Source organism: Neolamprologus brichardi, chromosome 4 (genome assembly GCF_056152115.1).
Source record: "Neolamprologus brichardi isolate AB-2024 chromosome 4, ASM5615211v1, whole genome shotgun sequence".
NCBI classification, from domain to species: Eukaryota; Metazoa; Chordata; class Actinopteri; order Cichliformes; family Cichlidae; genus Neolamprologus; species Neolamprologus brichardi.
Genome location: NC_142107.1, coordinates 18,735,070 through 18,749,007, shown reverse-complemented (window position 1 = coordinate 18,749,007; position 13,938 = coordinate 18,735,070). Strand labels below are relative to the sequence as shown.

The 13,938-nt window shown below is 38.0% G+C and overlaps 1 protein-coding gene across 1 annotated transcript in view; it reads right to left on the bottom strand.

The window, feature by feature from the left end:
• Window positions 1-9,656, bottom strand: part of gjc1 (gap junction protein gamma 1) — a 44,555-nt gene extending 34,899 nt beyond the window's left edge. The window contains exon 1 of the mRNA XM_006798294.3: window positions 8,888-9,656. The gene's annotated coding sequence lies outside the window, so the exon portion shown is untranslated. The remainder of the gene's footprint in view (window positions 1-8,887) is intronic.
• Between the last annotated feature and the right edge of the window lie 4,282 nt (window positions 9,657-13,938).

Genomic DNA, 13,938 nt, shown 5'->3' with positions numbered 1-13,938 from the left:
AGCTACTTGCCGACTGTTTGTGGAATAAGCGCTTTTTCCTTGTGACCAGGGAATCGCTTACCTGTGTGAACGGAGCTTTAGCAATCAGTTTTTACAGTTACTGCAAGCAACCAATCGCAACTGTTTGAAATACACCGTTTTTGTCAACCGGTCTCTGGGCCTGTGTGACTGTCCAGGGCTTGTTTTTTTTTTTTCTTTTGACCTGAAACACATCCAGATTTAGTCAGATCCAGCTGTAATTTTCTGAGGCTGCAATTCCATCACCAGGTCAGAGTGACATCTGAAAACTAGAATAAATTTGAACTTATTCAAATCTGTAGATTAGAGCTGATGTATTAGAGTTGATAACGATGACATCATTGAACCCATTCTGTGAAACCTCAAATGCAGCTCTGCCAAATTTAATTAAAAAAACATGATTTTAATCATTGTGGTATTTTGTATTTTTTCTTTGAATGGGAAACTGTCTATTGTACACAAAATAATTTTGTATTATTTATAATATAAAGGACATTAAATGCATTGGTGTGATTTTTAGATTTTAGTTTAACAAAGCACATGAAGAAGATGAGTTATACACTGAAATAGTACATAGCTATTTTTAGATATAGCAAAAACTCATTCACTGAGGTAGTATTTAGGGTTCATCTGAGTGCAATGATAGTTTATCATATCAATGACTGTTTTTCATGTTGGTCTTGGAAAAAAATGAGATCACTTCATGCAGAGGAAACAGTATAAATGCCATGCAAAGAATTTTACTGAAGAAAAGTCGCATCTACATTCATTTTAATCCTATCCTCATACATAAGAGATGCTTATTCTTGTAGAAAGCATGCCTTGAATGTTTCCCTGTAGTTGATTATTTTTTCCTCTGAACAAAATTTATGTTGTTCGGAATTTCACGAGATCTGCATATTTAAATGTCTCAAGCTGTAAAAATAGTCAATTTGTATAATCCCAACAACCCTCATAGTAAATAATCCAAACTGTGCGTTTTTAAGAAGAAGAAGAAGAAGAAAAAGTAGATGCAATGTCCTTTTATTTTTACAGTGCTTCTTTAATCTTCAAAATTGACATATTTAATGTGTGCTTTTCAACTAAGTCTCTCATCTGCCATTACCCACAGAAATTTGTTTTCATTTGCTCTTTCAATATCGATCCCACTTACTTTAATTAATGGATTAAAGTGTATTTAATACATTTTTCAAAATAACATTATTTTAAGTTTATTTGAATTTAATGTTCATTTCTTCTTATCATGGATGACATCTGTCCTTAAAAATATTACACCCAAGACAATGAATTTTATTTATATATGTTTCTGTATTTATATATGTGTGTGTGTGTGTGTGTATATATATATATATATATATATAATATTCTGTAACTCTGTAACTTCTGTCGGTGCTGTGCTTTTGGAAACCGAATTTCCCAGAGGAACCCACCCGAGGGATTAATAAAGTTTTATCTTATCTTATCTTATCTTATGATATTTCAAATGGGGAGTAAAAAGGTTAAAAAGAACAGACAGGAGAGTAATGTGAGGGATGTCAGAGGTCTCCCAGGCCACAATACTTCCTGTACTCTTTACTGACTACTCTTAGGAGGAACCATGGCAATTTTTGAAACAAAATTTAAGATAAAACATTACAAGCTTTTCATTCTCATAAAGAAATGTTCCTTAAAATTAACCCGCATTCGATCAAACTAAAACATGTTTAAAACACACTCAATATAACATTTTTCTATGGTAATTGCAAAAAACTTATTTCAGTCTTTTTTCCAAAGAAGAAGAAGAATGTCAAGCTTTTCAATATTTTTTTCAAGTATATTTAAACATATGGTGATTAATTTCAATTCTTTGTTTTGGGCACATTCCCTCAGCCTTTAACCTCCTAAGACCCGAACTCTTTCACGACATGCGTTTTTAATTTCTCTTTGATATTTGGGCATATTGGGGCCCGATGAATCTAAAAACAAAGAATTACCAGATTTTTTTTAACCTTATTTTTGTTTTTGTTTGTTTTGTTTAAAAGTTTGATAGAACAGAAGCAGTATAATGTCCTCGTAAGTGGATATCAGGCCCATGTAGAGCAAAATTGAGTGTTTTAGTCTAAATAACCCAAAATGTGATGTCCACATATGTGGACGCCAGGTCCTAGGAGGTTAAAATATTATAATGGGTATTTTCCAAAATTTTGAAAGAAAAATAAAATGAATCAACTAAGAGTATACATAGGCACAGTAATTGTTAGATTTCTAATAATCGGAAGCAAAGAAACCCAAGAGAGTTTGGTCAGTTATATTAAAGATGCCTTCACATATATATAATTTGAGATACTAAAGAACTTCTGATGACTGGTGCATAATTGTCAGACTGACACTTTACATTAATACAAGTTTACCAACAAGAGGAGATTAAGATGAGCAACTGCAGACAAAACCAAAACAACAGGTATGAGTCACATGAGCACACAGTGCAGAAGCTCAAACGTTACCTCATCACTGCTGAACCCGGGAATGTGAGTAAACCACAGGAAAGGTTGTGTCATTGGTGAGTGACAGTGAATGAAAGACATCTCACTGTCCCCATCCCTGTCACGTTGTGACTCCACCCCTCCGATGACCCGAGGGAAGTGGCATAAGACCTGTCATCCCGAATCACAGCCTGGGCTATGACAGCTATGCTCATATGTAAATGTGTCAGCATACACAGATTCGTGAGCATGACATATCAGTTTGAATATGCATGTGCAACACTGACTGAAGCGTAAACATCTCTGTACATGCAGGGCTCGGTACATCTGCATGTATGTTTCCAGGCTCGTGGCATCTATGTCTGAGCTGATCCCAGTATGTCATAGTGACATTCCCAGTGGGAAGGTCCCTCACGACTGTTTTCATTTGCTGGACTGCCCGTATGTCTTCATGAGTGCTGGCTAGGTGAAAGTGACATCCAATTTCATCCACACTCACAGGGGTTCTCTCTGTCTGTCTATATCTTCTTCTCTTACAATAAATGTCCCCTATTGTGCCTTCTGCAAGGAGGCATTTACTAGTTTTCTCTGTTTCACATCAGTATAAATGATTTTACCTGTGGTCTGTTTTGAATATGTCATACCAGAATGGGTGCTAGTAATTAAGGATGTAACTGTGCCATTTATTTCAATTAAAGCTGAATAATTTTACTTCCTACTTAGCATTTACATCACATTGAATGGCAGAAAAATAATTCACTTTCAAAAACTATAAAATCCAACAAGCTAAAGCTGCTGACATACCTAGTTAGTGTTGTGACTAATTATTAGTTATTCCACTCCAAAAATGGAAGTTATATTTTAACCCTCTCAGGCTCAAATTAAACTTTTTGTTGCTAATGCACAACCAAGTCCTGCAGTGGTACTTCTGAGTAAAAAGAACTCATAAAATATGTATGTGGGGTAATCAGGTTGTTAGTTTTTAACTGTTGCAAATCTGCAACGCCTGCCTTGAGAGGGTTAATGGGGAAAAAGTCAAAAGTCCTCACAATGGAGATCCCGGAACTGGCTTTTTGCTTCATAAAATTCTACTCATAATTTTAAAGCATTAATTTGAAAAGAATCATTAAATATTGAATGGCCTTGCTCCCGAATATATCATAGACCTACTAACCTCTTATCCACCTGGGCATTTACCTTAATCTTTAAAAGTATTCTGCTGGTTTTCAATCTGCCAATTAAGAGCAGAATGGCAACTTTATTTCCCTGAAAGATTCTACTTTAACATTTATTTTATTAAGAGGGCTTTATAGATGTTTGACTTATGGCATATATATTTTAATATTATTTTTTGCTCTTGTTTGTTGTTTTTGTAAGTGTTTACTTTCTTTCTGTGAAGCACTTTGCAGCTTTATTGGGAAATTGCATTATAAATTAGGTTTGTTATTCTACAGTTAGAATTAATGCCCACTTATGAAAATTGTTGCTACTTAATTTCCCTGTTTACTAATCAACATATTAATCAAACTCTACAGGGAAAGAGTGTGTCATATATCTGTGAAACGCAACACTGCAGTTTTAAATCAAAGTACACAGCACTACTGCATTGCGGGGACTTTGCGATCTGGACACGTGTATCGCACGACTACGACATGCTGCAGCAATACAACTAGGATGACACAAAAATCCTGGTGTTCAGGATTCCCTTTGTTAGACAAAATCAGACACTCCCCATCGCCTGTTTTTAGCTAAAGATTCGGAGATCTGCTGTGGCATCACGGCGACACGTGCACCGACACAACTGCGAGGGGTCAGGGCCGACTCCGGGGCTCGTTTTCCAGAGGAGTCATCCTGAGTCACAGAGAGCACGCACAACCCTCCCCTACTCTTTGTTGCCCAATATTTAAGGTCTCCCCTTAAATATCAGGCACGCAGGACACAGAGCATGCTCAACTGCACTCACATGCACACATCAAACTACAATAATCTCACCACTGAACTTACTTAATTTGGGAAGCACGTGAAGGTCAAAATCTGTTTAGTTTAGCTTAACGAAAAGTATTTGCAAAACATATTAAAATCTTCAAAGTTATCTTAAGTGACCAGACACAGTTAGTTACCAGTTATTTTTATATCAGTGTTGTGAAACAAATTTCAATATTTTTACTAAATCTTCTAAAACTATTCTCCCAGAATCATTTGCTCATTGCAGAAACATTTCCACCACTTCATGCAAATCTGTAAATTAGATCCCAACTGTACTACCAAAGACAGCCAAATTATAAACAACGTACAAATGTGCATTTATAGAGCAAATATGGAAGTAATGCAGCACAACGCACATTCCGCTCTATCTATCATTTGCATTTGGTGACTTCTTAAAATTCTAAACGCTCGGTAATTACAAACAGAGCAAGCCACCTTCCTTCTGCTCTTACTTTAAAGTAATTTACAGGAACTGGCAACCAGAAACTGCAGAGCAGAGTACACAGTGTCAAGCAGAGGGAATCCAGACTAGTTGGCAGGCATAAAGACACTTTTCCCTCAGTGTGCTGCACTCTGAGGATTAAGCCTGCCTGTGTGCTCACGTCTGCTAAACAAGATATAGACATAATACCTTGATGTTTCATGTTGGGCAAAGCCAGTTAGGAGAAGCTGCGGTGGCGAAGAATCTCCCAACATCTCTACATTTTTCCCACTTTATCTACAACACTGCACTCCCTCGTCACTCAAACATTTTTCTTTGAGGTTCCAGTAACATTGCATGTTTTGACGACTGACAGTTTTGTGCTGCACAACACCTGCTTCTAATATGCAAGTAGGGATAGGGTTTTTTGAAGTAGTGGCTGAAAGCATAAAATTTAGCTCTTACTGTACTGGCTCCACATCACACATTCTGAAGGAAAGAACTGGGAAAAGCAGGAAGTGAATTACTTCATTTATTCAAGATAGCTGCCATAAAGCATGTAATTGACTTAAACACATCCCGCAGATATTTCAGCTGACAATTATGGTAATTGCAGACGGCTGATTTAGTTGCAAGTGATTATCGTAAAATAACGTTCGAATAACAGCACAAAGGTAGATAATTTGATACACATAATATATTTTAGAGATTATGGCAGTTTTCAGTGGTGGAAACTAAAAGAGGAATTTCATGGTTTTGAAACTACTTTGTATGAATGATTCTTTACTGCTATTATTTACATTTGAAGAGTTGCAGGGCTTCATTGTTGCTGTTATTTTGGGTGCCTAACAAAATACACTGTAATACTGTAGTATGTAATACTGTGGTGTAAAACCTAAAATGGGCAGGAGCATCAAACTAATGCAAAATAACTTAATACAAGAAAACATGTTTTGCTAATTTTCAACCTGTTTCACAGAATAAAAATACATTGTGAAAATTTACAAAACAGATAATGAATCATACAATTACAATTAATTGATGGCACTGAACATAAGATCATTGTATGCACACTTTCGGAAGCAAACATATTTCACTTCTTTATGATTCAAACAACCAATTGACATCTATAAACTTTCCTTACATTTCCACTCTTGTGTAGTAATATTGGCATCAAAGATTTTATTTTGAATCCGAAAAAAATTATTATTGACTTCTCCGCCATTGAGCTGTGCTTATACTTAAACTTAAACTATGCAAAATATTGTTTTCTTCAAAAGTTTTCTTCAAAAGTCGTACAAAGGCTCAAGAAACTTGTTAATTAAACTTAATTAAAATGAATGCATCATTTTAATTAAGGAGCATCATACTAAATTTTAACTGTACATTGAAAGAAGACAGTGCTAATGCATTCTATATTACACTGCAGTACTGACCATTCATAGTAAGCCATAATGAAATCTATACAGGAACATTTAATACAGTGTATCCTGTGGCTTGGTCCTGAGCCAAGCAACAGGAATAGACTCATTCAACTGAAACAACCCGACTAATAACATGTATTAACTTTTTCATTTTTTACACATGGAGCTTTTAAAATGTGCAGCTTTAAAGTATTTAGGAATATAGCCCCACGTCCACCAGCTACAAAGGTAAAATGCTGCTTACATATGTATATATTTGTACAGATACATTCAAATATATATATTTTAATGCATATATAATCAAAGCTTAAGCTTAACACGTCCTCAATAACTAGTGCATTTCTTTCATTTCAGGCACATGACATTCTGCAGTGTACACTCTAAATTTCAAGCTTTGATCTTGCGATTTGGAAATCATCACATGCTTTTTCAGCAGAGCAGACAGCCTGCTTGGTCTTTTTCTTTTCTCTTCGGGACTTGACTTAAAGTTACATTTTTGGGGGGATTACTGTAAAGGCTCAGCACTTTTCTTCTTTCTTACTTCATCTTTTTCCTTTTTTTTTTTTTTTTTTTTTTTTTTGCTTTTTTCTCTCTTTTTTTTTTTTTTGCTTTGATCGATTGGATAAATCAACTTACCAGACACCTAAGAGGCTATGTACCATATCTCCAACTTTTCTGGGACATCTTCTGGTCATTTAGTAAACATCCATGCACAATTTATCACTTATATCTGCCAGGTCATGAGTTTCTTTAGTGTCCCCAGGGGTGAAATAATGCAAAAAAGCATTGCATTTAATATAAAAAGAGGACAGTAACACATTCATCATGATACTAACTGATGGGGCATTTTCTTGCTGCCAAAGAGAATGTGCTCCTCATCTTTCTCGCAGTGCTGGAGTGCACAGGGGTGGACTTCCCTTCCCTTCCTCCCATACTGGCGTAGGTTCCACCCCCAATGCACAGTGAGAGTTAAATAATGGTCTCCAGTGGGGTACAAGGGTAAAAAGGTGGGAGGAGAATCCGACAGCACAGATGGACTGCCTCGCAGAGTAGTTTCACATGCAGAAAATGTTAATTAAATCTATAGTATGCAAGGCTGTGAAATGCCAAAACTGCATTTACTTGATGGAAATATAGAACAAAGAATGGAGGGCAAATGGAGGTTGATATGTTGCTCTTGGAATCCTACCAAGGAATAAATTCAAAATAAATACATAGCATCCATATGTTATGTGCAAAGTAAGCATCACTCACTAGCCCTAAGCTCTTTCACTGGCAATATCCCAAATCCATCACAATAGCCGCACATATAGCGAGGATTTTCTGAAGCACAGGGGAAGAAACTCATTATGGAGGCTCATATGTGAGACACTGCTCGTATGGCATTGACAAATGCTCGACAGAGAAACCAATGTGGCATAATTCAAAGAGGTCCAGCACAATGAGGGTTTCTCATCATGGTGAATAATGCTGGGTGCTGGCTGCTTCTCAGCTTTAAGTGGTGGGAATGTTACTTTTGATATATTGACTTCTGGATTTATGAAATAATCCCTGAATCAGCGAATATATGGAGGTATGGAGCACCACGGATAAAGACACTCACAAAAACCTGGGGAGTGCTTTTAGTTATTTATTTATTTTTTAATTTGCTGTCTTTATATTCAGATTTGAATTGATTTTTTTATATATATAAAAAAATAATAATAAAATATATATATATATATATATATATATATATATATATATATATATATATATATATATATATTTATTTTATTTATTTTTTTAATACACAGTTATTTACATCTGGAATGGTATGAACAACCTTATTGTTATATTCTTTTAGTTTAAGCACATTTCATAAGAAATAAACCTGAATTATAATGAGCTTTACTGATGCAGATAACATTTTTGGTCTAATTTAAATAATTCAAATGTTGCCAAAATTCTATTCATAAATTTAAATCAATGCAAACCTCCCAAAAGCTATACGTCCAATACTTGTGAAATCAATTCATTAATTATACAAAACAAAGATTTTACCAATAAAGCCATTATAAAATCTGCATGCGATTCAACTAATCTCAAAAGCTCCTGCGGGATTTAACGAAACCCCGAGGAGAATCCCTGCACCGCCCTCTACATCATCTACATGCTGATACGATTTGAGAATAAATGGATTTGGTTTTGTTTCTCAAAGCATACACAGCGTGGATTTTTAACCTATATTTGTTTTCTGTTGTGAGGATATGTGTCTGTGAATTGACACTATATTAATTAGACGTGTCCTTTGCAGCTCCTTCCCCAAAGCACACTTGTACAAAGAAGTTGATTTCTTGTTGCTCACAGCTTGGCCTTGACCACTCTGTTACACGTGCCAAACAACAGAGGAGATTCGGTCCAACAGAAATGAAACGCAAAGCTGAAACCGTCTTCTGTGCGTTATGGTGCCAAATGGTGCGTCTATGACCCCCCAAGCAACCGTAGCAGGGTGCCCGCTGGGTTAAATTAGCCCCATTAGGAACAAAGGAGGGACACTGTAACAGTATTACAGCAATTAACAGGCGTATTCTTACCGCTATGCGAGTCTGTGAGGATGCTTTAAGATATAAGATGATCCGTTGTTTGGGAGGGAAAGGTCGTTTTGGACTTGGTGAGGTCCAAACTTGAATCCCGCCGTTGATTATCAGCTCCACTTCTCGGGAGGAACCAGCAGGATGTTTCACTATTGTGTTTCAATTTAGTCTCAGAGCATCACTACGAGATGTGTAAGCAGTCTTTGTCCATGCCAGCCACGCTATTCTGTCTTCGGTCGAGCTACGTCGATTCAACTATGTGGTCTGTTGCGTAAAACCGGTGCCAAAATTCCTGCGGGCCCATTCCATTACAGCGATGCTAAACAATAGTCTGGTCATCTTGACAAGAACCGAACCCACACCAGCTCTGATAACAGCTGTATCGGCTTTTTAAAACCAAATCTTCAGCGCTAGTTTGTCCATATCACTATGACCGGCTCGAGAATTTGCTAATAAATACGTCAGCGGCTCACATGTGCCATTTGGCTCCAGCGTTGTCTTTCGGGTCCCTCGTCTTGTCCTCACAGGGGGAGTGAACAGTGGAGTTGCTGATCTGTTGATCACTGGAGGTCCACCTCCATCCAGCGGTGTCCTTGTCTCGTATTTATCGGGAACGGAGCCTTCGCCGTTTTCCACATGCGGTCTGACATTAGCTGAACGCGGATATCGATGAGTGACAGCTGGAGTCTCTGACTGTAAGCTTGGAAACCCATCTTTGCAGGAGGGGAGCAGCGATGTTGCGCGTACGTGTCTTTGGTAGTGCGCGTACCCGACAGGTCACACATCTCGGGTCCATAAACATCTGCCTAAGGAAAGGGCAGTTTGTACTTGTAGTCTTTGTTTGTGGTGCAGCCGTTCAGATATCACAGTTAGAGGGTCGGCGTATTTCTGCTGTTTTATAATGGAATAATCAATAGGATAATTATCTGCTATGGTATCATTTGAATACAACATTTAATATCTTTTTTATAAAAAAGCACTGGGAATGTTAGAGGTAATACTTATTTATTTATTCAAATTAGTATTGCTATGAGTTTATGTTCTTAATCTGCTTATCCACAATTAACGGAAGACGCTGGTGGGTCTCAGATATATTGGGGGCGGGGACGAGGGGGTGGGGGGTGGAATGTGCTATTGTACTGCAAGTGTATTTCCTTAGTATGGCAATGAGGCATTATAAATAAAATGTGTGTCACTCTGGAACACTTATATGGGCAAAAAGGCATCGTTAAATTTTTGTTGGCACATTGGGGTGGAAGATTTACAGATTCGGTTTTGGAAATATATTTTTATTACCTATTAAATTTAATAGAAGGGTAAAAAATATATGTATTTTGACCGTGATTTGGGAAAATATGGGATTTGGTGAAAATTCTATCCATTTTTCACAAACAACAAATAGTCCTCACAGTTAATTTTGCTCCATTAATGACTTATAGTAATTATACTTCTTTTTGTTTTGCAAGCCTGTCATAGTGCAATAAAAAATAACACGTTTTCTACTCATCAGTGCAAATCTAATCTATCAGCCAATCACATGGAAGCAATCAGGCATGGTCAACAAGTTCAAACTGAGCATCTGAATGGGGAGACAATGTCATATGTTTTTCAGAAACTGCTGATCTGCTGGGATTTTCCCAAACAACCATCTCGAGGATTTACAGAGAATACAGAGCATCTCTGAATGTACAACACACTGAACCTCGAAGCCAGTGGGCTACAGCAGCCGAGCTCACAAGACCTGGACAACAGAAAGCTTCAAAATGTGGCCTGGTCTAAGTTTGAGTTTCTGCTCCAACATTTAAATAGGATCAGAATTTATACTAAACAGCATGAAAACATGGATCCGCCATGACCACTCCTTTATGACCACCATGTAAATCATGGTGATCATGTCACAAAGCTGAAATCATCTTAGTCTGGTTTCTTGAACATGAAAATTAGATCACTGTACTCAAATGGCCTCCACAGTCACCAGATATCAGTCCAAATAAGCTACTTTAGGGATGTGACAGGAAGGAGGATTCCCATCATGGATGTGCAATCAACAAACCTAAAGCAGAACTGTGATGCTATGATGTCAAAATGAACCAGAATCTCCAGATGTTCCCAGCACCTCGGTGAATCTATACCACAAAGAATAAGGGCGGTTCTGAAGGCAAAGGAGGGTCCAACAGAGCAAGTAGTAGCAAGGCGTTACTAATGAAGAGGCCGGTGGGTGTAGATGTGAATTTTCTTTCAGCTAGTCTGAAAGAAGACATTTTATGAAATAAATCTAAAAATAAAATCAAAAAATTTCAAAACATGCTCAGAATGTTTTGCTAAAAAAATGTTTTGTTTACATTATAAAAATATTTACAGCAGTCAAGAGGAAATTTAATTCAGAGCAAATGGGGGAGACTTCTCTTCCCATAAAAGCAAACTGGAGAAATACAAAAAAAACCCTAAAAAAATAAATAAATAAATGCAAAGTTAAAACTGTCTTTATTTAGCAAGATTAGTCTTGGTCTAGTCTGGTGTAGTTTTGTTTGTGGTCCAAATCCATAAAGCACAAATAAAGTGTCAATTTGACGTACTTGGCTTTTTATATAGGAAAAAAAATAGGTTAATTAATTAAACCATTGACAAAAAACAATTAATAATTATTGGGCTGCAAATGATATCCAAGGAAGTGACTGAAGGGATCAGGGTTCTTTGATTCCTTACAGTGAAAAGGGGCTTACAGATGAGTAATTCGTGAAATGATTTGGATCACTTCAAGGTGTTCTACCATTCATTACCATCTCAATCGCACCACTGAGTGAGGGCCCACGTCTGGTCTCAATCTGCTTGTTTAGAAGGCCTCAAGCATGAGAACACATATGGTTCATTTGGCAAATTGAGACAGCTAGCAGCTTTGAGGTTGCAGCTTCATTCTTCTAAAGGCGGGGTGGCTCACGAGTCCATCCACCCTCTCTGATTCTGCAGGCACCCATGCATGTGCAGCCTCAATGAGTATGTGAGCTAAACTCTGGCATGAACTCTGGATCCCCTGATAGGAAATGAATCAGTACTGTTGGTTCTTTGGGTGCCCGCGGGTGCAGGAGTCACACAGTCATGTGTTTCTTTATGTGCCAGATCAAATCCCCTACCTCAGATTTTTATGGATCTGCTGGAAGGTAGATATGAAAGGAGGAGCAATAGGATATATTCTGGGAAGGTTTGGAAACATCGTTCAGATCGACGGCCTTTTTTGCTTATGAGAAAGCAGGCCCCTGGTGCAGACACGTACGAAAGGCCTCAACAAAGCAGCAAGACATCCAGTCTGAAAGTACTCGTTGTTTGTTTTGCTTCACTTTGTATAGTTTTTTTTTCTTTTTTGGCTTCTTTGTAGTTGCTGTAGTCATGACATTGTTTGGAGGCTGACTCAACCTTCATCATCTTCCTTCAGCGAGTAGATAATTGTGGCTACATCTTCGCTATAAACAGATTCTTATTATGAAACTGTCTGCCTGGACTCTCAGTGCCTATAGCTGTCCACGTTGTGCCGGATAATCCAGAGGGAGAGATTCGCTCATGATGTTAGCAGGAAGAGACAAGTGTGATTGAGTCATAGACACATGGCAGAGCCTGAGAGGTGTGTAGTTGCAGTGAGAAAGAACAGCACGAATAAAAAAGTAAGAGCAGAGGACGGACAAACTGTGGGAATGGGCGACTGATGAGATGTTGAAATTAGACGAAGATGCAAAGGAAAAGGCCTGACTGAGGAGGAGGAGAGTGCCCCTAGTTGGCCCTATAACACGGCAGAACCTTGCTCCTGTCTATATTTAGCACAGGGACCACAGATTGTAATGACTGCTCCGGGGCCTTGTGTTCAGACCGGCAAGAACTGCTGCCATCCGTCTCTGCGCCCGGGGCCAGGCACGATCTCACGCCAGCACATAAGGGAGGAGTGATGGGACCGTGTCTGAGTGCACGCTTACTTAACAAATGCAGAGTTGATCATATTCTTATAGAACAGAGGTAACTGGATATAAACCTCTGACAGAACCTGCATCTAAATACATCGATGAGGAAGTGAGTTCTTGTTCACAAATATCCAATTCCTTTCAATTCTCCTACCCTGAAGCATTTGTAAAGGGCAGAGAAACCCCCACCCCACCCCTACCCTTACCCCTGCTATCTACCCACGTTTGCCAAAAATAAATAAATACACAAAAATCACTTGTCACCCTGAACAGGATTGACATTCAGTCCAAATGTCAAAAGTAGCTTGCCATTTTCAACTCTTCCTATTCCAGGGCTAACCTTCCCAATCTCCATCACCTCCGGGACTGTTTGAGGGATTGTCAGTGGTGAGTGATGAAGGACCGAGCTGTTCAGACACTGCTGTGCTCCGAAGGTGTGACAAGATACGCAAACCAATGTGTCCTGAAGTGAAGTTAAAAGCTGCTCTTTAGAGTGATAATGTACTCAGTATATATGTTTTATGTTCAAATGCTTACACCCTACAGGCTTGAAAGTTTCATCTTTCACCAAGAGCAGTGGCTGTGGTCAGTTTGAAATCAAGTTTCACAGCAGACGGTGCCTCTCAAACTGCTCCTGCAGCATTATCCACTTCTCTGCTGCTGATTTGGCTGGAGGATCACTCATTGTGTAACTTTAAACTGCTCAAAAAGACGGTCTCCTAAATGCTGAGTTGCAGGCAGTTCTTCATGCTTTTATTGGATTTTTCAGAAGGAGTTCTTTGGGATACTGCACCACCAAACTTTTGGAAAACAATTCCCATACAAAAACCCCCCAAAAATATCAAACCTGCATTTAAGTAATGCTATACTCTGTAAGTTACATAAACTGACTTCTGGTGATCCCATCAGTTGAGAAGGCAGTTTGTATTGTTTGCCAAATTTGATCCTGCCTATAGATGAGCTCTTAATATACTTGGGCAATTGAAAACTCATAACCAGGGTCTTTAGAAACTATTATATATGGATTTATGATTTATGAAGCATCCTTAAAAACCCAATCACATCATTAAAGTGGATTTTATATAACAGCATTATATAAATTAT